The following is a 24,671-nucleotide window of genomic DNA, read 5'->3' as shown; positions in this document are numbered from 1 at the left end:
AGATTAAAGAGAATTCGAAAATCCGAATCCCCAATTTGAATACTGATTTACGGGATTTCTTTTATCGCGTAGAACTGCAACCGCCGAGAGGGCATACTCCATAAATTCAGGGATTCATATGTATAATATGTATAATTAGCATTCTCTGTTCGTGAATTAATTTGATAAAACCAACGTTCGCGCGCGCGGCTCGAACGGTCCTCTTTAACGCTAAAGCTGGCATTACCATCGATTTGCGAGTTAAGGAAGAAGGAAGACGAGCTCTCCGAGCTCGCAGTAACGCAGCCAATCGACCCGCTTGACGCTGATACCATATCGAACATCGAATCAACAACGTCGACGGTAACGTAAGGACAACAAAGGGGATAGAGAGCGGAGGACGGCATCGGCGGAATGGGCGTTGATAACGCGCGTGGCAACGATATAAAAAAAAAAAAAGAAAAATACGAAGCCTGACGCTTGTTTACCGGGGAACCTGCATTGGTATCGCTGGTAACGAGAAAAAGGAGGGCAGGCACGTACTTTCCGGAGGACACCAGGGGAGGAAAGCAGAACGGCGGAAAAGTAGGCGGTGTGGTCTGTCGCCGATTGTGTGTGGAAGGATGGGAGGACCAGCTTGCGAGACGGGAACGCTATACGCGCGCGCGAAGGGGGTGTGCACGGCCACGCGGTGGAAAATTGAAAGTGTGAGACCCGCGGAGGAAGTTTCATTAACCGCAGAGGGTATCGCAGCCAGTGCGCGATGCTTGCCAACTTTTAAATTACGTTTCGGCGGGAAAGTAGCGGCGTTAAGACCGCGCGCGAGGCTGGCGTCGTTTGCGCGACCGGAAGGTTCCTTCTCTCTTTTCTCTTCCACCTCCACCCCCCCGAGTCCTAGTCGATTCCTCGCGCCACCTTCGTCCTCGCCTCTTTTCCGGAATCGTTATTTCGTCTCGAGCAACAAAATCAGATGGGGAAGGGGGCGAGGGGGATCGTTCGACCATCGATTTCGGTTTTCAACTTGGATGCGATTCACTGCGAAGTGCTATGTCCAAAGCCTCGACGGTCATTACATTTAAGCAATTCTATTATCTTAAATTTTTACAGACTAATATATGTATATGTCTCTTTCGCTTTCCCCAGTCATGTCGCCATCGACATTTTAATTATATCTACTTATGCGCCATGACGACGTACTTCTTGCCGCGTTCTGGGTATAGATTTCCTATGAAGCAGTACACGAGCGGCAAACTCAATTATTGCTCTGAATTTAATGGCGATCGAGTTGCTTCGCTCGCTTGCTCGCTCACTGACGCAAAGGGGCAGTATCGGTTACGCTTTTATTAGAGTTCATATAAGCTAATTACCTAACGAACGCATCGCAAAGGTCAATTAAAAAATGATTTATAGCAATGCTATGCCCCGGAAAAAGTACTGTGAGAGTAAGAATTCTCTGTTATAATTTATGTGAAAAATTTTACGCGATATTTGCTTAGATTATTATCAAGAATTAATTTAAAGAAATTGATAAACATAGTCGATATTAATTTAACTGTTATACAGCACGGAAATATTATTTTAATTAACGCAATTATTATATGTAATACATATTTTATTATCTCCAACATATTTTGTTATGTTGGAGATGCATATATTTAAGTCGTTTAAATGTGGCAAATATATTTAATGTGAATTTCTGTCAATGCAGATTAACATTAATCTCGATTTAACTTACTTTTTATTTTTTTTCTAAGAATTTAAAGAATTAGAGAAAGATAGTATAAAGTTAAATCGAGATTAAAATTAATCTACATTGGTAGAAATGGACATAGGTCGCTTAAATGTAGCTTTCACTCAAATAAACTTAAAGTTTCTTTAAAATAGAAAAATTTTGTACTTATTCTCGTGACATGCGCGGTACACAGGAAACAGCAGATAGGAACGATCAAAGTAGCTTGACTAGTATATCGCTCACAATTCGTCACGCACTGGGTCGTGAGAAATCGAAGGTTACGCCCATCGCAGTGGAATCACCCTTTTACCTTTGTTACCGGCGTCGTCACGGTGGACTTCTCGCGCCGTAAGTAATGCACTTGCAGCTGTTAACGGTCGCCATGGCTTTCTATACGGAATCAAGCGTCGTTAAAGATAATAATCTTAAATACGATCGCCGAGCCCGAAACCGGAACGACGTGCCCGAAAAGCCGGGCCTCTATGTCATCCGGAGAACGGGACGGAAAACTCGCGCGCGTTATTCAAGAGAGATTCAAGGGAGATTTCACCACCAAAGTGGACCAAACGCGCGGGAATTTCGCGGATAATTTGCCGCGAATGCCGGATTTGCGCGCGCGCGCGGGGGGTCGCTGTAACCCCCTCAGGATATCTGAACTCGGATGTTTGCTACTTTCATAATTGACGTACGTCTCGAGTTCGTATTCAGCGGCAAGGCAAAAGCGAATGAACGAACGAACGGCTCGCGCTACCACTCTACGAGAAAGGAATTTCGAAATTTTCCACGCGCGGTCGTATGGAACTGGCTTGCACAGTGTACACGACATACAGACATACCGGCGTACTTTGCGCTCTCGCCACCCGCGTCTCCGTACGTTCGTAACTTTCCTGCCGAATAAGCCCGGAGAGGTTCTCCGGGGACGAAACGCATAACTCGCCCGTATATGTACGTGAGTTTCCCCGGAGTGGTCATAAAATTGCATATTCATATTACACGACTGCCGGGTTCGAGTGCGGTAATGAAATGGCGCGGGCAAGACATCTCAAATAAGGTTGCGCGCCGACAGTTTGGATATTTTCGGTTTTCCATGCATGCCTAAAGAGGCCCCAGGCGAGGAGCGCCATTGGCGCGCCGAACGTTTGTTTCAAAAACATCAACGGGGTCGCATCCGGTTTCCATATTTATTTCTTTTCGTCGCAGAGAAACGTGCAATCGTTCTATATAAAATTCCATAACATCGCATTTATAATCAATAATAAATCAAATATAATCGTTCCACAAATAAAATTAAAAGCAAGTACGAATATAGAACGTTTTAAACTTTACATCCCCGTAGAATTAAAAAATAAAAACGCTTCTGCGAGCAAAATAGAAAAAATGCGGATACATAAAAAAGCGTGACAAAGAAGAAAGCTCTTTTCATTTGCATTTAAGTAGTAATAAAAGGCATACTTTTAACGCTTTAAGTGCAGAATGGTACTGACATCAAAGCGTTTAAACGCTTAAGGAGCTGGCAATGGCATCATTACCAAGCACACAGAACTGTGAACTTCGTGATTTCTTTATGAGAAAGTTCGCTCTGTTATCGACGTAATTTCTGCGACACGTTATATTTTTTAACACTGCAACTTTGATGTTAATGCTGCTTTGCAGCGACATTGTAATGTAATGTCTGCTGTCAGATTTGAAAATCAAGATTTCAAGATTACTTAAACGACAGCAATACACATTCGATCAGGGAGAACGCTTGAAAAATATTTCTTCTATGTTTGGATTGTTAATAAATACGCCCACTCTATTTTCCTGTTCGCCGAAAGGATTAATGACATTTCCAGCTAATTCGTTAAAACGCTCTGCCTAACGCGCCAATAAATTTTCCACGAAAATTTCACTCCAATAAGATCCTACTTTCCCCCGGTTCGTTGTGTCGAATAGACAATTCCCCCGAGACCTTACGCAAGCTACTGTACGCTTCTGTAATATTGTAAAAGAGGAAACAAACAGCTCACGGGCTGCCTACGTGTTGCCGGCACCGCTCGCGGAAAGTAGTAGCGCATTTGTTGCACTATGCAGCCCGGGCTCACGCAGTCCGCAGGTGTTTCGTCGATAAATCTAATTCGTTCGGAACAAAGAGAACATTTAGAAGTCGGCTCGTCCTGCATTCTAACGACTCGATCTACAAAGCAGCACCCGATAGGTTGCAATACTGTTACGCGGCCGCTCGTGCAGGTACCCGTTGTATCAGTCATTTTCCGATGCGTCGAACGAGTTGTCGCGTACAGACACGCGGACGATTTTTGCAATATTGTTCCGTAATATCTATTCAGAAAAAGCGCAAAATCATCGGATATAATTATCCAATTGAAGAAATCGACTATTATTTTTGAACATTTTGATTCTGTATCGTACAATATTTACAGTTGAATCATTTGCTATCAGAGAAAATATCGTAGCTGAAAAATTAATTTAATTCTACTACATTACACGATTCCGTTCAGTTCGTTCCTTCCTGCACCGCGGCAAAAGATTACTTTTCATCTTCGATTCAAATCATACACGCTCTCCCTTTTTATAAACACATGTATTGAAAAAAATGAAAAAGCGCATTTCTGAAGAAAGAGAATTCTCCGTTCGATACAGAACAAAGGAGGGTATATATTTCTATATGAAACGTGATTCCCGAAGTTTCACCGCGGGTTGTAAGCAGGTAATCAACGCCGGACATACGTCAAAATGTTCGCCGCAACGTGAGCACAATGGTGGTTATTGAGTCAGCATAATTACTAAGCGAGACGAAGCCGAGTTACGTCAACGGCGCGCGTGTTACCGCAACGAGCGAAGTAAAGGTCTTCTCGTCGCGAGTCCGCTCTGACGCGAGCGCGCGCGCGCAAACCACCCTCAAATTCTCACATACATGTAGAAACGGTCGAGAAGGGAGCAAGGATCATGCGTGACGTCGTGCGTAAACATCCATTATACGAGAGCCTCCGTGTAGCGTGTCGCTCGCGCTGGTGCCAAACGCGCAACGAACGGAAGGAGCGGCACGATCATTAATACCCGACGCGCTCCGTCGAATGCCAACGACGACGATGGGTTACGACGGTGACGGTGTCGGCCGTGAATCGTGGGAGAATAATACCGAGGAAAGAAAGCGACGGGGCTCGCTGTCATCGTCGAATGATTTCTGATCAGCGGACGTGCCATTATACGCTGTGCAACGCGCTCAGATCTCTCTTCGTTTGTTTAAACTTGAATACATTAGTCACATTTATCAGCAACGCTTCAATTATTACTCCAAATATTGTTTGCTGTATTTGATAAGTTCGTAAACTTTTGGGTGAACCTGATTCCGCTTTATTTTCCCTTTTATGTAATTGCATTCGATAAAATATACATGGACTTATCCTTTATATAAATTTGATATTTCGATGAATAGGAATCAAATGTATAGAATATCCGAGTAGAATATATGCTGCTGCGATAGCTTACATCAAATGGATTAAGGGTCTATCGTACTCGCGTTTCTGATAGAAAATTTGCAGTAGCATGTAGCTCAATAGACTAATCATGAAAGTGATGCTGAGATAATATAATATTCATCAGTAATAAATTGCATTAGTAATTATAAAAACATAATTTTAATTAAAATACGTTTGAGATAATTGGACGTGCAATTAAATGCTAATATTAATATTTTTACCGGTTGTTGTTATATTGTTACTCTATATATCGCCTTATATGTGTCGATACATTTATGTATTCCTTTATGATTTATATTAACCTTTATCTATAAACAAATTTAATAGAAAGTTTTTAAATCCGGAAAGATAAAGATGTTAATAAACTAGTAGAGATGCCGTTTTTGAATATTTGTACAAGAATTGAGATGTGTTTTTTTTCAACTAGGACGCAATTTTACAGTTTATGCACACTTACTTAACTCAATCCATAACGGATAAAGCGGTTCCGCAAGTCATCGTATAAATTGAACGGCGTGCTATCGTGACATCGAAAACTAATAGTGTTCCATTGTCGTGATCACAAGTATCGCGAAATTTAAAGTCACATGCAAATGGCTTTACGGCTTCGTTTCATGAAACATGCGCGCTAAGTGACCGCCTCAATCGATTCTCCCGTGGTGATAGCTTGGCAACCTTTAGCCCTTTTGTACTCGACGTATCTCTATAGTGAGCCGACGATTAACCTTTAGGATAACGTGGGGCAATTTAATCGCTAAGCTTTATATACCCTTACCATCTTAATATAAATGTTACCATTAATAATAAGACTTAAAGAAATAAATAAATAAATAAATAAATTCTAGGAATACTCATGATAAGAATGTTCTCTTTAAAATATTTAAAAAACTCCATTACTATCAAAATAACATGACTGAAAATATATATGCACGTCATATGGAAAATTTTATAATTTTCAATGCAATAAAATCGCAAGATATTTGAAACATTATTTTTATACCTAATTTAAAAGATATATTTTTCCGTGCACATATTTTTCGATTTGACATATTAACAGGTTTGAATTACAGATGTAAATCTTCATTATGCACCACGAGAAAAAGATTAAATAAGCGATGCAAATATCACTTTAATGGAAGAATATTTTTGTATCGTAAAATTCGTTCTCGTTAAAATTTAATGAGGTGATGTGCATTCACGCGTAAAAAATGCAGAAAATTGTGACGTTACTTTGAATGGATAGTGGATGCCCCTCGAAAGATGCTTAAAACCAGTTTTGGTTTACGCGAGGAAGCTTTCTATGAACGTCGCGTCGGTAGAAACGAAATTACGGCGGGAATGCATTTGCGGCGCATTTTTGCGAAAAGAGGGATATGTTTGAGAGGGCTACGTTATAGACGAAGGATGGGTTGCAGCTTCCCACTCCAGTCTAAATAACACGCTGAATAGCTGTTGTTCCGCCATCAAAAACGCGGTACAAAATATTGCAACTAAAAATGAGAAGGTTCCACCATTCTCAGAAGAGAATAATGACACTGTAACTTTTACCGAATTCCCCGATTATATTCATGAACGTACCGTGTACGTCCCACAATTGCGCGCGCGACGTGTAATCGCATGCATAATGTGTCTTCGCAATTAAATGTATCTCTCCGAGAATGCGTCTCTGTTACGCCCCAGTTCTACGGGCTAAATATTTTGTCGAATGAATAAGTGATTCCCCTTGGCCACAAAACGCTAATTTATACTCCCTTGCTGCGAGATGTGCATTTCAGTGCCGTTTAATCATATTAAGGACACATTTGCGTCTTCCGCTAGTGAAATAGCACGGTAAATATTAACTCAATTTTCCCCTACGAATTAATGTCGTTTGTTCCGCGTATAGTTAGCAAGAGAAGTCTCTGCAAGATACTGCAAGAGAAATCTCTCTCTCTCTCTCTCTCTCTCTCTCTCTCTCTCTCTCTCTCTCTCTCTCTCTCTCTCTCTCTCTCTCTCTCTACTTCCTTAATACCGAAAAATATTCGGCGGCTTAACATTCGGCGGCTTCTAATTATCACTATTGATCTTTGCTTAATTAGTAAACTTCTGATTCGAACGTGTTCTAGCGGAAAGGTAAATATTAACTCTCAATTTCCCCTCAAAATTAATATCAGTCTGTTCAACCGACTATCAAATATTTTACTATAATTTCCTCATACATCGGAAAAGACTTCGCGACCAGCTTTCTTAATTACTAATATCAATCTTAGCTTAATTAATCGACCTCCCGTGCTAACGTGAGTTAACGCTGAAATTTTACATTCGCTAGGGTTGAACAAACAGCTTCGCGGACGTTGCTTATTCATGCAAATGCGAAGCGAACCCTTTCGCCACCGAAGTGGCAGCTTGTTCTGACAATGCTAATGCATGCAACCGGTTGTGTTTCGCGTAGTGTTTCCCTGCCTAGCCACCGTCCTAGGTTGTTTTGGCGGCTGAAAGTTTTCCCTCGTGCATCGTTGTGATTTAAATTGCGCGGCGTATATTTCTTGCCTGCATGGATATCAGAGCTGGCAGAAGGTTTCGCGGAGCAACGTTTTCACAGCGCGCGGATATTTTCTGACGCGCGTTACGAAATTGTCGTTTTTCGCCGCGTCGCTTGGATCGTTACGTTTTAAGCTTACACGAAAATATGTTACTTGGTATGCATTGCGCCGGAGAAATATTTCCAACAATACACATAGTTCACTTCCTACAGACTAAAGCTTCAGCTAAAGAGTTTTTAACGATCTCGAAATTAACTTTTCAAAGTGGCAGGACGTGTATCAAAGCTTTCTAATTTTTTGTATTAAATATTTTTAAACCCCCTTTTCAAATTATGACTGTATAAAGTAAAACTCTCTCTCTCTCTCTCTCTCTCTCTCTCTCTCTCTCTCTCTCTCTCTCTCTCTCTCTCTCTCTCTCTCTCTCTCTCTCTCTCTCTCTCTCTCTCTCTCTTAAACCTTATTTTGTTGTTTAATTACATTTTATTTCGCAAAAAGCACTTTATCTTTTTCGTATTTCTATAGCTGAAAAGTTATTCATATTTGAGCATTTCTATTCAAAGATTTTAAGTTAATAAAAGATCTATAAATGTGAAATGAAAGTATATAATATAATTTTTATAATATAATAAAATAGAATAGTTTTATATATTTTAATATAATTTTTATATTATAATAAAATTAGAATAGTTTTCTAATTTATGAAATACGGAATTGCAATCTACATTCGTTCATTTCAATCCCATTATTATCCAATCAAGGAACTTGTGAATTTCAATAGATCCCATATTGTATGCAAATCGGAAATCTATTTCGGCTACGCGCGAAAGCACGATGAAACTTCAATTGATGCATCGACGATAGTCAATCGAATTGATATGAACATAGTTCTGTCATTAAACAATGTAATTACGAGATTCCTGATGACCCATCCTATTCTCCTCTTAGACGTGCACGCTGATATAGTCACCGGATTAAATTAAATCTGCAAGCAGATCTCGGGCGAGAGTTAGCTAAATAAGCGGAGCAACGCGGCAACGCGCAGAAGTCAGAGCTCGAAACTTCGGCGTATGACGTGCAGGACTCAAGTCGCCACGTAGTTGTCTGTTAAAAGCACGAAAGCTCGAAGCTACGCATCTCTCTGATGTTTACACTATATTTTGCGACTAGCTTATTGTCAGATAAAATACGCGTTTTTATTTAAGAACAAGCCTGCAGCCTGGAATTACTGCGAATCATATGCGGATCTAAAAATTTATCTAACTTTCTACAGTCATTTGTGAGTAATTATGATTGTTTTTAAACAGAATATCTCGATTTTTTTAAGTTTTTCGATAATTTTCTTTATGCTGCTATTTGTCGAAATATATTTCATTAAACTTAAAAATAAATTTATAAATTATTACGTATATTCGAACAGCTAAATTTTCACTTACACGCAAAATCATTAACACGCATCGGCGGTTTTGATCCGATTTTCATTTCGCTGAAGTGCGGTTGAAGTTGAAACTAAATAGCATGCACGCTAATCAATTGAGGGTACCGCAATAAAGTACAAATCGGATCGTGCCGTAACTCGTTCGGAACATCGCAGTAAAATGTAAAACACGCTCGTCGGCAGCGCGTCTGCGGAAGAACGAAAGCGTTTTCGTGATCCTTCGAGCGAGCTTTACGATCGACGTGAACGTCATCGCGCGCTGCGTTAGAGACACATCGATATTCGGCAATACTCGTAAAGGCTTTAAGCAAGTATTAAGTAGACGGTGAGAAATGGCTGCAAATGGCTGTGGGATTAACGATCTCATCAAGCATCCTTAATAGCTGCGGTTACAGCCAATTATGCCGGGTTGTAAAATCCATGCACGGCCGCGAAGTGGACTTTTACGACGATGAGCAGCCCGTTTTTCCAGTTTCACGATTCCGCTCTGTCGATAGAACGATGTGAGTTTTACGGGCTGCTAACTGGACGAAAGAAATGCTCGCGAGGGGAATACTTATCGGATGATTCAATCGGATATGACCTATAAATACTTCATGTTTCGTAGGCGACTACTGAGAATGTCATTCTTTCATAAGAAAAATGTAAATAACCAGAGAGATATAAAAATTACTTAAAAATTTATCACAATCTTCTGTCGTTAGCATTATTATGCGCAATGAAGAAGTAACGACTTTAAATATAGCAACGACTTTATAAATATTAATCGTAATCTCTAGATCATTATTGCTGACATGACATATTTCAAGTTTATGTCCGAGTTGTTTCAAAAATTCTTATGTAAAAAAGAGAAGATAAAAAGAATTTTAGTAATTATAATTAGGAGAATCTTATATTAAGAAACGTATCAAGTATCAAGACAATATATATTCATAGCAATTATAGAAATAGAGGAGACTAATTATATACAAAGAGAGAGAGAGAGAGAGAGAGAGAGAGAGAGAGAGAGAGAGAGAGAGAGAGAGAGAGAGAAAAAGAGAGATTAAAGTGTAATATGCTCTTCAGCATTAAAAATGTAAGATTAATAAAGTGGGCTTTATATAGTATAAAGCTATCCGAAATTCGATAGAAAAATCTTGACAGTATTTTATTATCTCACCGAAGATTGAATAAAATGAAATATTCATCCACCTGTCTGGTAAAAGCGATCTGCGAAATAAAATCTCACCTGAAACAAAAAAGAAACAATTTATTAGTTAAATGCCATAAATCTGTCATCAAATATCATCGCTGAAGCTATTTTGCGCTAAATTGACCCACATTATTAACTTAGTCAATTTAGCAACGTAAATAAAAGTTAATCGTACATAAAATCATAAATAAAAGATATCACCAATCATGAAATATTTGGAAATCACGTTTTTTGGCGAATGAAATGATGAGAAAAATTCTCGCTACTCTCGTTTCTGATGTTTAATTGTTATGTTTAGTCTTGAAGTTCATTTGACACAAATTAATTACAACATATTAAAACATATCTCACATATCATTATTGCGCGGCTTTCTATACAGTTTTCCTATCGCTCTAGATTCTTTCATACATTCCCTAACATTCTACCTTGGTTGCTTTTATTTCTCCCGCGTGTCTTTCACTCGTCTCCGTTGTCTGGACGGATCTTCGAGCATTTTCCGCTTTCTTCCGTACCTCATTTATTATTCTGCCAAGTTGTGTTATTTGCGTGCTTTCACCCCGCGTATCCTTCCTTTTCATCCCCACGAAGCATGCTTGGGATGGATAATCCGCAGTCCGGGGGTTCGTGATCGATATAGCGGCTGGCGAAAGCGAGAATCGCTCCTACATTGGAGTTTACTCTAACTCACGAATTACGACAGCTTACATTAGCAAGCGCGGAAATCCAGTGTCCCGTCTAATTTACACTCGGCAAATAATAATCATGGCACTCGACAAATTGTCTAACGATATTCTGAATAGTCGATTTTCGAAAGAAAATATACAGAATTAATTGGAGATTAGAATCGATTTAACATAATGAATATTAATTATCCAGCATTTCATCCATTAAAGAGACAAGAAATGCATTACTTGAACTTGAAGATAAAATTGATAATCTAATTGACGGTAAAAAAAAAGAGGCAGTATAAAGATACATATACAAGAACAGAATATAATATGCATGTACATATGTACCTCGATATATACAATATATGCATACATAATACAACGTTGTCAATACATTTCATATGTCAATTTCAAAAGTTTATTATGCAGGAATATAATTAACTAATCAAATTGTTTGCCTACATGGACATTTCATTGATTATTCTATATTCAATGCTATAAATACCATCATCCAAGGTTCATTTGTATAATATGAGGATAGCATTATGCGCTAATAGTATCTGAGATTATTACATTTAACTGACATGAATACGGTCTACAGTATTCACACAAGGCTGTGCTTTCGCTCCGAGCGACGACGCTTCTGCTTCCCGGCAATTTAGCAATGCCCGATAAAAGCATCGTTGTAACTCAAATCATCCTATGTATCGGCGATGTCAATAATGTAACGAATCGAGTCATAAAATTCCGTAATATCGGACAATCTGAAAGAGCTGCATATTTGCATGCATAGATCTTTGTACGAGAATATATTGAGGAACATTAAAGCGAAAAATCAATAAAAACAATGTTAAAATTCGATTTATCATTTTTATGTTTTATGGTTTATTTAAATTTACTTTCCCTACGAACGTAATAATGCCAGAAAGTTGAATTGGCAATGAAAAAAATTATAGGCACTGCGCAATTTAAATCTTTATTAACGTGTTTCGATATTGACAATGTTGTATCCGATAATCGAGTTATAGAATTTCGTAATATCGGACAATTTCGAAGCGACGATGCATACACTCGATGTATACATCGCTAACATAGACGCACTTATATAGACATAACATATCGCTCGATGATGCAGTTCCTTCTCTGCCTCTCTTTCTCTCTTATGAAATAATTCCATAAATTCACATTAGGCGGGTCGACATTGGAAAGCTAAAAAATTGCCCGGGATTCTTGAGAGATTTTTCACCTGAACACGCAGCACGGCGCAGTACGCGAAAACTTCACATATTGCGAAACAATCGAATTTTCAATCCGGCATTATATTCACTTCACGTACGCGGCCATATCACTCCTATTTTCTGCGCGGCCGCGTCCTACGTCATGATTTCCAATTTTCATTTTAATCCACGTCACGCCAGGGATATGAAGAAACAAAGTAGTACATCCAAAAATATTGGAAACAGATTTACCTCAAATTGCGCTGAGCTTTCAAAAGAATTAAGTCCATTAACGAGATTTTCTGAAATATTGATTTGCGTGTCACGCTTTGTAATTCCGTTCTAATTGGTATCGAATCGTTATTGGTTATGGAAGTAATCAAAATGCTAATAATGTGATACAACATTAAATTAGTATTAAAAGATTAAAAAGACCTAAAAAAAACTAGAAAAAAGTGTTTGAATTATACAACATCGAGTACAACATGTTAAATTATTTTTCTCTTATATGAAAATTTAAAAAAATAGAATGATGAACGAAAATAGCATGCTAACTACGTCATCAGATGGGCAAATATAAAATTGAAATAACTTCTTAATGCATTACGAAGTATGCGTTCAGATATAAGCACTCTTCGCGGAGATAAGATGGAAAAAAAATGGAAGAATTCAAATGGCCTTAGTTTTACTAGCTCCACCTCATTTCCTTCCTAATTTCCGGCCTTTTACGGGGATTATGTCTTCGAAGTAAAACGCGCGCTTTTACTACTTCCCTCCGGTATTTCACTATTAAACGAATTTTCTCTATGACGTTAATATCCGAGCACAAATTCCACACTTAGTGATCCGCGTTTAAAAGATTTCGATCATACTAGGGGGGCATTATTGTCGCGGCGATAAACACTCGGCCGATGCCGAGTATTCGAAATAATCGAATTACATCGCCCATTTATTTAAAAAAAATACCATAAATTTCAACTCGGGTCAAGTAATAAATACGCCATGGAGGAGAAGTGGGGAAACGGCAATAAAAATCATGCGAGAGTACTGAAATATGGCTGGCAAAATATTCTCTCCTCCAAGAGAAAATTCCTCTAGTGCATTTTTTCCCCGCGAAATATCGTAACAAAATTATCTTTATCGATAAAGTTACAAATGTGTCCCCCGTGGAACACACGAGGCATGGACAAGGAGAATATATTACGTCGCGGTGTAACGTGTAAATTTGTAATTGTGTTCATTGAGAAATTTGTCGGTAGATCATGTTCAGGAACATGTGAGATACGTCATGTAACTTTAAAAGAAAGCTCTAAGAGGGTTCTAAATATCGCTGCCCCGATATCTATCGACAGACTAATCGATTGTAGTCGATTTTGTAATATACTCGGTCACGAGAACATTTAAACTTTTTGTAAAAGTTAACAATTTATTACAGAATCGAATTCGCCCGATAACGAAGTTTCTTACCCAGTTTTTTTTTTTTTTTTCATTTACGGCGCCTTCGACCTCCCCGAGTCTTCGCTTCGTCGTATAACTTTCTTGTTTTCTACAATCATATTTGCCTCCGTCGTAGATTCCCGATAAATAACGCGGTCGTCGATAAACAAAATTGGATCGTCGAAGAAAAGTAAAAATAAAAATGGCGTCGAAGATAGAAGCAGAGACACGATCTTGAAACTTAATTATTTTTGTTGCGGATGTCCGCTTCTCTTTCGTTTTACGTTACTAAGATTACCACAAAATAAATTATAAAACATTTTAATTACATTTTTTTGTTTTTTTTATCTTCTAATATATTTGATTGCAATAAATCAAGATATCATCCACAAATTACGGTATTTAAGCGAGAATAATGGAATTAAAAAAATAATGAGTTTTTTAATAACGTTAAAACTCGAAACCTTAAATTAATCGAGAGATCTCGTCGGAAAATGGAGAAGGATTAAGCTGATGAGCTAGGCTGGGAAAAATTTTCATAAATGTAGAACGACGACGTCCGAATTCTCCGTTGACGCCCCATTAAATTCTACTCTTCTTTTTTTCCTTAAGGCTTCATAACCACCCACGATCAAATCACGATCAAATCAGCATATAAAAGGGAGGCAGAAATCGCGAAAGGTAGATCCGTGCCCGTCCCTTTTAGAAATAATCCTCATGAATATAAATTGTTACGTCCTCGAGCGGGATGACGCGATGAGCGGGAAAAAAGGCAAGGACAAAAAGGAACGGCGAGAAACTTCCCGATACAAAAGTTCAAAAAGTTCTGTCCACTTGCTCGCTCGCGCATAATTCTTAGCGCTTTGAAACATTTTCGCTCGGCCATTCCGCGCTTAAATTGCGAGCAAACTTGCAATTTTAAGCCTCGTTTGAAGTCAAGCTAGCCTCGATATTTAATATGAGATTTAAAGAGCGATTAAATGCGAGTAGAACTTTCGGCTAAATTTTTTTCTTAATCACAATGATTCACATACGTATTGATATTAGATCAAAAGCGGGCGAGTGGTACTTCTCTCTCCTGTTCTTCAGTTCCCTTCTATTAATTAATATATATTACCTTCGTGTTAGGTTCAATGACAAAGGTATAATCGTGGCAATTAAACATAGTATCGAAACGACTTGGGGACCCCCCAAAGAGAACGCTTACCTTTGATGTGAGGCTAGCCTAGTCGAGCGGTACGTTACATCCTTATTAATTCATGAGACACGTGTTGTACTGTGAAAGGTAACTTTATGACCCCTTAGAACCAATGTCGCGTTTGATCCCTTCTTTATGAAATTCTTATTGTGAATTCTCGAGTGCTTTTACTCGCAGTTACAAAAATATTCATCACTTAAAAGCGCGTCACGACGGTGCATGTAAAACAATCTTAATGGAAAATTATATCTCCGTTCTCGTGCTGGAAGCTATTTTCGCGCGTATAAAATGTTATTTACGCTGTGTGATGAAATGTAATATCATTTTTAACTTACACAAGTATTATAAATTAAGTGGATCGTTAAAAAGGAAAATAAATAAATCAACCTATACCAGGAAATTAACAAGACGTGACATGAATAAATTAACGAAGCTTGCAAGGTAAACGCTTCTCCGGAGGACATCGTCGTCGTTATCGGAACACGAGGGATGGTTCAATCGTCACGATCGTGTTTCGCGCAACGAGAATATAGAGACAGCTAGCCAGATAAGATGACCTCGTATGTAAATACGAGCGTCTCCTCCCGGTTCGCGTATGAGGTGGCAACGATCCCGGTCCCGCGGGAGCCGTTCGAAACGGCGTCGAGTTCGTGGATCAAGCCCCGGGATCGAGCGAGAGACCAGTTTGGCAAGTTAAGATCCCCGAGTACGAGTCATGAAACCGTCGCCGTCGCAGCGAGCGGGGGGACGCACAGCCCGGCGAAAAATCGAGAGATGGCGGCTGAACGTCCACGGAATGTGGATTAGCCACCGACTGGGGCGGCTTCACGAATGGAGCGATTTCAGAATCGCGTCTCGCGATACATCACGATGAGCGTTTCTCCCTCTCTGTCTTTCCCCCCTGGATCCAGATCCACATTATCCGCAAGGATCCGGTCTTAGAATTTTAACGAGACGCGAATGGCAGACTGCGTCAATACCGTCTTCGTTTTTTCATTCGATACTGAAGTACACTTTACGTCATTTTTTAAATACCTTCCGTGTCTGTCTCTGCAGGGTTATAGAATGACATTAAATTGATTAATATCTTTTCAAAATTATTGCAATTAATTATTAATATTTATAATTTACGTTATACGCATAGATAAATTTTAAAAACAATTCATTCGGTTTTTTTGTCCGTTTATTATTTCCTCAATTATTAACCTAGTTTTGTCACACTTCACTAAATCTAATCTTGCGTCATATCTATTAATTTCAACTTTAAATCAATATCGAAAGCTTCTGGTTTTATTGAGGTATTACGAGTATTCCATAAATAGTTATCGATTTTTTCTTTTATAAATAATTTACTATATTGATTCTGACTACAATATATATCGAATATTAAATTATATCGAATATATTCCACAAATTATAAATCTTTCAAATGAATTGTCGGTCATTAATCCAATTCGTCACATCGCATAATTTCATTTGATAATTGTATTGGACTTTATCATCACGCGATCAGCTTTATCGGGCAACTAAAAATTGCGCGACACGATATTCTCTCAGCACAAATTGTTGCGATCCATCATGTTACGAAATTTATCGCTTGTCGCGCCTCCTCGTGAAATTTTTCACGAACAATTTCGTCCACGCTTCGTACAAAATAATTATGCCATTACGTCCGACGTACGCTGTCACGGGGCGAAATTCGCGTATCTTTTATTTCCCATTTGCTCCTTCTGCAAAAAGCTCCGGGCGATTTAAATTTTGCCATTAACTTCGCTGAATATTTAACGCACTTCATTCGGTACAGACGCGTTGCGGATGCATAATGGACTCGTAATGCGTTCTCGCAATCAGACTCAAAGATATAATGAATTTATATCATACGAACTCCATTGATGTACTCCGTAATATACACAAATCGATATGTAATCGAAAGATGATCTTATAAGGCATTTAGGAAGAAAATAAATATTTCTTGCTGTCGCGTAGTTAATGGTGCATTATAATGAAAAGACCGTAATATAAATAAATTAACGCAACATAATGTAGAATTGCACTATTTTTTTTCTTTTATTTCAATCCATTCTTTTTCTACCTACATCGTTAGAAAATCATAACACGATCATGTCACTTGCAAAAATTACGTTCCTTATTCTGGCACCATAGTCGTTAAATTTGCACCTTATTTTTATTTTCATTCTACATCCTCTTACATACTAATTTCTCGTTCTTCAATTTGTTTCCTGAGTTAATATCAACGCTTTATTACTAGAAGGGTTACTATCATAACTTTACTATCACAACTTAAGATTTAAATGTAATTATCGATTTAAGTACAAAAAAAGAGTTTTTGAAGCAACAAGTGAATGAATTTCAATACAAATAGATTATATAAAATTATAAATCTTCTAGAAGTTATTATTGTCTTCATTCAATATTCATAGCGTGTATATATGTGTACATATTTTCGGTTCTATATTAAATTTCCAAGTATTAAGGAGGTTCTACAGATAATGGATGTATCTAAAGATTGGAAAAAAACTTTATGGACGTATAAAGTGAGATGCGAGAAAAGTGCTCAAAAAATTTTAGCATCGGTTATCGTGTAAAAATTTGCAAAAATGAATTTTGAAATCACAGTTTTAACATGAGCTCTTATGGCAAAAGGGTTCCCGGAGACAGGAAACGAGATATTAATTATATGAAGGCGGCCTACCAGAGATTCAAAAAACGGAGCTCTTATAGATCTTAATCTAAGCTTTTCAGAAATATCGAGAAAAACAAGGGTTATCGTGTAAAATTTTGTGATATTGGCTATTGAAACAGGCCATATCACAGTTCACGTAGCGTGCTTCGAATAACAAGGGAGATTTAACAACGTCGCAGCGACTGCACCTCACATAACCTTTTATCTGTCAATGATTTTTGGGCATTTTCCATTCAAAGAACAACTTTCTTTTTAGCGAATTTTCCTCTTTTGACACCACGTAAGACTCTATCCTTATTTCTCCATGAATTGGTCGGGCTTGGAGGAGTCATTGTAAATTTATAAAAGTAAACGCAGTCACTGACTAGAAAAGGACCACGCTTATATGAGCAGAACAGCGAGACTCAAGTTCGTGACGTTATCACATTTTCTCGCATGTATAAGAAGCTGGAGTCAAAGGAGCACTTACACGATATTTTTAATTATTCCTCGCTTCGACTAATACGGGTATGATATAAGCTCTAACATCATCAAAATTCATGAAAATATTTTATGAATACTTAGAATTGATGAATTTGAAGATTTTCTCTTCATCTCTCGACTGACTAGAGAGTACCTGTAGAACCTCCTTAAGTCGTACAAAGAGAAGGCTTTCACTCTCAATTATCGAAGCAAATACTTCGAAAAGCAGAGCCATTTTATTGACTGATTTGATTGATATCTCCTTGGATACAAAAAGTACAACATTATATACCACGTTTTAATTAAAATTATGTGTCAATGCATCGAGATCGCAATATTACCTATGGAATTTCAGCGCTGAATGGTTACAAAAAATGTATCTAAAAAGCGTTTCGAACTAAATACATTTTCATGCTTTTCGATCATTTCCGCGCACGTAAGTACGTAATTATCACAACGAGTATATTCCCAGTCGGTTGAGAAATTTTATAGACTCCTATACAAGCAACGAGCATGGGATCATGTGTAAAAACTGTTAATGGAAAATTATTGTTTAAACGAATGGGTAATTCTGCTGTGAAAGCCGTTTTTGCCACAAACGGACGAAGATGCGAGATGACAGAGGACAATTTTTTGCGAATCTCGAACGTAACAATATTTAAAAAAAAAAGAGTAATTGACTGATGGTAGAGAACGATCCCGAGTGAATATCACGATTAAACATACAAAGAGGTACAATCCGCTAATTATCGCGTCGCAATAAAGTCGCAACAATAACATTCGATTCTTTATTATATTTCCCTTTCTCGCAAACACCGTCGCGACGTTTAACCAAATTATTGTCGTTCATTTCGACGTCATTTCGAACCGGGTAGCACCGTGTTAGAGCGCTAGACTAGGGGGTCGGATCTGGGTTAATTTAAACTATTAGCAGACATACCGGAAGTAGAGTGAAGAATGGGAGCAGATAACGAGACAAAGGGGACTACCAGGTGCAGACGACGATGATTTGAAGCGTGACGAATTATTACGCGTTGCTTTTCCCATTTTTAACCTTCTCTCGAAATTCCCAAGACAATACTTATAGGTATATTGGACGGAGTTTAATAATAAATTAACTGTATCGATAGTTTACTTCAATTAATTCGAATTATATATAGTATTTCAAATTATTAGTTCTGTGAGACAGGCGGAAAAGTCAGTATTAATTTGTGCAACGGAAATCTAATCAATTATTATTTATAGATATATATTATATATTTCATGTTTTAAATATTTATATGCTATTTTTGTATCTTTTTTCTTCTATTTTACATTTTATTTTACTCTTCTCTCTATATCATATATACTTTTGCTTGAGCACATTATTTCGGGCTTCTTCTGAAATTCTTCTCAAATAATTTTCCTCTTGTTTATCGGAATAACAAAATGCAGGAAATAATTAGACGGAGGAGTGTCATAATAATAAACAATAAAATCCGTAACAACGCTATCGCGAGCATTACACAGAGCGCACTAATTAAAAGACTAATTAACCGATTTCCCACGCAAGCCACGCATTCGAAATGCGCGAGGATCGCAGTTGGAATCTGATAAACGAGAAAGGTATCGCCACTTGCGGAGGTGCTCGAAGCGGCGCGTGCGGTTCGTGATGGCATTTTGACAACAGCCGCGCTTTTGCGTCATCATCACACACCCGTTACATGCCGATGCGTGCACGCATCCGTTATATGGGTGGCATGCGGCGCGACGCGTACCCCGCGTCGAATTACCCGCGGACCGTGCGCGTTTCCTGCGAGTGGGACGAGGGTAGTCACAAGTGTGATCAAGATAGATCACAACCGGGTGCAAGCACATTCGCACCTGCCGACTGTGACTGGCACGCTTCATCGACAATTAAATTATATCCAGCGGCAACGCCAATCCACCTTTGTTAGTTCAATGAGCGCACTTTTATAGCGAGTGGTGTAAATTGCGCTTCTCCTTAAGCATATTAGGGATATATATAGGTATTAGTGCAATAAGGTACATTAGCAATAAGCTCGTAATTATGTAATATTCGTCGGAGAACTCTGTAGCAGAAAAATCAATATTTTATATAGGAAATTCTTTATGTGTTTAATAATTTAATTATCGGGATAATATATATGATAGATTAAAGTTATGAAGAGTTGAAATTATATAAAAAAGTCATGTTTGGCATAATGATAATAATATCTGTGTGAAATGTATGATTATTATTATAAATCTTACACGAATTGATTATTGATTTAGGATCATGAAGTAAATGAAAGAAATATTCACATGAGAGTCCCTCTGAGGATTTTAATTAAACAAATAATAATTACGTGTCATTACTTATGTGTAATAACATTCGGTAAAAAATTGACTTGTTCATTGCTATAATTAAGGAATCGCGCGTTCTAATAGCAACGAGCTTAAGTGGAACGAAGTCGTTGCTCTGTCTACAAGATTAATCGCGCGTCCACTATCCAGGGAAAAGTATGCCAGCTTACTTAGCCCGTGACCCTTCACGTAGTATTTTACTTCCTCATTCGAATAGTGACACACCTATATGGCGTGACCGCGAGCGTACAGCTTACTTAACGCCATCGGTTCCACCTTGTAAAACGCGAACGCCCACCTTATACACAACGCGTGCATCGCCGTGATGTCATTGACCACACCTTCCTCCCTAGAGTATAAATTAGACTCATAAAGGACAAACATCAATAATTTATGTAAATGCAAATGGAAAATTAATTAACGGTGCATTTTTGTAGTGATGATTAAATTCCATGTTTCATTCCTAACTTAACTCTCAAAATAAAAGTTTTATGATAAACTTAACACTTTACACTTTTAATCAAATTTTTAAGTAATATTAATAGATTTTATTCAGAATGTACGTATATTATTATCTTGCTGTATATTTAAATAAATTAAATTTGTATGTTTTAGGAGAGTATTTTTAAAATTTGAAATTTTCGTACATAATCTTTATTCTACAAAGAAATTGCAGAATTTGTTCGTTGTCGTTGTCATTAATTTTTCCAATTTTATGTAATATTGTGCATAATATCAAAAGTTTGGCAACGTTTGTTTAATTCTACTCGGAAGAAATGCTGTGCAACGACATTATCTTTAAGAAGAGGATCTCCAGATAATCAAGTACTATATATCCATGAAAATCCTCCTCGAGTCCATTCGCCGGCCCTCCAATTATTCTAACTGTACCTCGGATTCGGTATCTCGTTGCATGGACGAGCGTAGCGTTCAGATATCCTCTGCGCAAGCATTACATTAGTAATATATATCACTTTGAAGCAATTATTAGTGCCGGATTTCCCGGAAACAGCGATAATTAATTCGACCAAGCGTGAAGATCAAAGGCGCGCGGAATGATGCATCTTTAAAGCGGACCTATAGTCGATCTACGGAAGCGAGTTAATTAATATCCTCCCAACTAGAGTAGGGTCGATCGAGGCGCAGGACACAACGTTGCGGCGGCTTAATCGGGGATTCGTTTGACGAACGAGTATACGCCCCCGTTGTCCTCTCGTTCGTGCCTGTGCAAACAAAACGATCGCGTCAACGTCATAAACCCTGTTGAACTTTGCGGTCTAATTTCCTCGTGTAACCGCTCCGCCCGTTCGTGTACCACCGCTGCGGCCACATTGTTGCATCTCTTCGGCGCCACGGTAACCAATCCCGACGGAGCTGTTCAAGTTACTACGGATAATACCCTGTCCATTGGCGTTAACTCTTTACACACAGCGAATTGCTTGGAGGGTACCGGTGATGAAGAATCGTCCCGAAACGCTCGAATCGGCGCGCGTTTCCCGCGAATGCACGGTTTATATATGTTACGCGTGTGGAAGCGCTATTACATCACGACGGGCTGCGTAATGATGAGCGATGAGATAGTTAACATATATACGCGCGACTGAAATCGCAGCGCGATTAAATGGAGAGTAAATGGTTGAAATGAGAATAATCGATGTTGTTTTACGATTTAAAAGCAGAAAGAAGAAAATGTATGCGTATATAAATGACATTTGTCGCGTGCATTAATGTAAATTGTAAGTTATAGCCATTAATCGTTTTGATTTCGAGATATCACCATTGCATGTCGGTTACTTCAAACATAATATAATATTAGAAAAGAAGAAGAAGAAGGATTCTTTTAGTTATAAAAAAATAAAAAAGAAATCCTTAAGAAATAAACTAGAACGTCGAATAAACGTTTTGCAAACGATTAAAATTAATAAAAAAGATATCAACGAGATGTCATAAAATTGCTGCTTCACGTCGAGCGCGATCGTTAAACATTTTGTCAAGTGGCACCGTGATCGCCTGTCAATATTCGCCGGTTATAAAATATCCCGCTCTCGTCAAGGCGAAACAAAAGTCATCGGGGGCTTCTGCTGCGATATCGATAACGCGAGGCCCGACGCCCGACGTATAAATCAAAATGGAAATAAAAGTTATTTACGGGGACGCGCGCGCGGGCGAGCGCGAGCGCGCAGATCAGGCGCGGCTTGATAAAGTGGAAAAATGCAGCCAGGAGGCGGCTTTGTCGAAACAACGGACCGGCCATCCCTCAAGCTCCCGGCCACCCGCTTCAACCCCCGAAACCCATCAGCTCGGTGCTTGCCCGGTTTTATCACGGCGCCGTTTATCACCGCTTGCCTAGACAATGCCGTTGTTGTTCCCATTGTACGGCCCACGGGGATGCCGTCGTGACCCATATCCCCTTACCGAACACTCCCACGGGGAGAATCAAACACGTCGGTACGACTGTGAACCTTTCCGCACGCGAGAACGGTACCGTGAAACGTCAAACGGAAGGAAGGAAGGAAGGCAGCTCTCTCCCAGAGCGTTCCTTCCCAGAGCGGCTTTGCGCGCGTCGCGTCGCGAACTTCTATCGGGAACAATCTCGCTATTATCGCCAAGAAGGATCGAAGTCTCACCTCTCGGTTGGCGGCTGGCGGATCGAGAGAGTTTGAGATACGGGGTGAAAGACGGGTGAAATGGCGGAAGAACGGAGAAAGTGTTCCGCGCGCTAGAATTACGGTCGTTTAATTGCCTCCTCGAGAAACTAATAAAAAGTATCTCGCTAGACTTGTGCGGCATCAAGAAGGATCCGTGCCCCGCGGGTTAAGGCCAATTTACGCGGTTTTCTCCTGACGAGCGTTTCGCGTGAATCGCGTTTCCGTCGAAGACAAAGAACGGTGATTCACGTAAACGATGTCTCCACAAAAATAACTCGCGCCTTGAACGACAAAAAAAAACTCTTAGAATAATATACTTGTGTGTTTTTGGGCACGACCGTCTAAAATGAAATATTTCAAGTGACATACGCTTTATCCTAAGTGGCTAGGCTCCTAAAGGCATTAGCTCACGTTTCGCGGGTTAGGTTTATACAGGATGCCCTAGTTTTTTCTACTTCCTTTCATCTCTCTAAATTTTTTCATCGTTACGAAAAAGGTCATTCCTTGATAAAAATATCAAGAAATCAACCATTTTTAAATTGTATAAGTTATGAAAGCCTGGAAAATTTTGTGAGCAAACAGACGATAAAATCATATTTTTCGTTTTACTCATCGTTCGCAAAGTATTTCTTTGCTGATGTTACTTTAAAAAGGAACCTGTATGCTCATCTTTGATAGTTTATCCGGAATAGATTGTATAAATTACTTTTCGACACGAGTCTGCGAATGGGATGCTTTCTGATTTGTGGATTTTGCAAAGAACGTAGAGCGCAAAGAGAGAAAGAGAGAGAAAAAGAGAGAAAAGGAACAGAAATTTCCAACGGAGGGCGACGCGCGATATTACAGTTTTCTTTATTACAATTGGTAACGCCGCATCTTATCCGTTATCCGTTACGGATTGCTTTCTCTCCTAAAGCGGAGTAACAAGTATTTAATAACCAAACTTGTTCCATTTCTGTTTCCTTTCGCCTTTGTTTCTATATTGTACTCGAGCGTCTATCGAATGCGCCCAAGTGTCGCAAACATCTGGATTATTGGATGCTGAAGCGGTTCACGATGGCAGTAACAGATATTAATGCAACCGCGATATTGTAGGCAATAAAAATGCTTTGACACGGCTCCATAGAATAATAATAAAACCGTAATGATATTGATATATGCGAATAATGCTAATGAACACTCTGCTAAAAACGGTATAACACGGTATCATATTAAATGTATTAAATAATAGTAATAATAACCGCAATTGAGATCGTTAATAATGTGTAAAAATATAATATAATTATATTTCATATAATTATTGAAATTAACCGAAGCTAATATAAATTATGAAAGCTTTGCTGGATAAAATTTTATGATCTCAACAGGAAAAATGTCAATACAAGAATGGAGTAATTCTGCAAAATTATGTTGTCGTAATTAGCGAAACAATTTAAATTATATCTTCTTTTATTTGTTCTGTAAAATAGTGTGTATTATTGAGAGATTGTTAACGATATTTAATTACTGTATAATTGCTATCTGTTTTCATCCTTGAATAATACCAAGTTAATAAGATAGCAAAAAGAGAGTGTAAAATAGAATGTTGAACAGAAATGGGGCATATACGCTTATTAAATACTTGTTATTCCGTTTTCGCGACGATCGAACA

At 38.6% G+C, this 24,671-nt stretch overlaps 1 protein-coding gene and 1 long non-coding RNA gene across 6 annotated transcripts in view; both read right to left on the bottom strand.

Annotated features, from left to right (window-relative positions):
- Fas3 (fasciclin 3) overlaps positions 1-24,671 on the bottom strand; it is a 301,684-nt gene that overhangs the window by 116,306 nt on the left and 160,707 nt on the right. The window lies entirely within an intron of this gene.
- LOC139774320 (uncharacterized) overlaps positions 1-24,671 on the bottom strand; it is a 72,323-nt gene that overhangs the window by 11,815 nt on the left and 35,837 nt on the right. Inside the window, exon 3 of the long non-coding RNA XR_011718553.1 lies at positions 10,307-10,375. This is a non-coding gene — a long non-coding RNA (uncharacterized lncRNA). The remainder of the gene's footprint in view (positions 1-10,306; positions 10,376-24,671) is intronic.

This window comes from Temnothorax nylanderi, unplaced genomic scaffold (assembly GCF_030848795.1).
Source record: "Temnothorax nylanderi isolate EJ_2023f unplaced genomic scaffold, tnyl_v1.0 TNYL_tig0078_pilon, whole genome shotgun sequence".
Lineage (NCBI taxonomy): Eukaryota > Metazoa > Arthropoda > Insecta > Hymenoptera > Formicidae > Temnothorax > Temnothorax nylanderi.
Note: the sequence above shows the minus strand (reverse complement) of the source record. Positions and strands in the feature narration are given on the sequence as shown.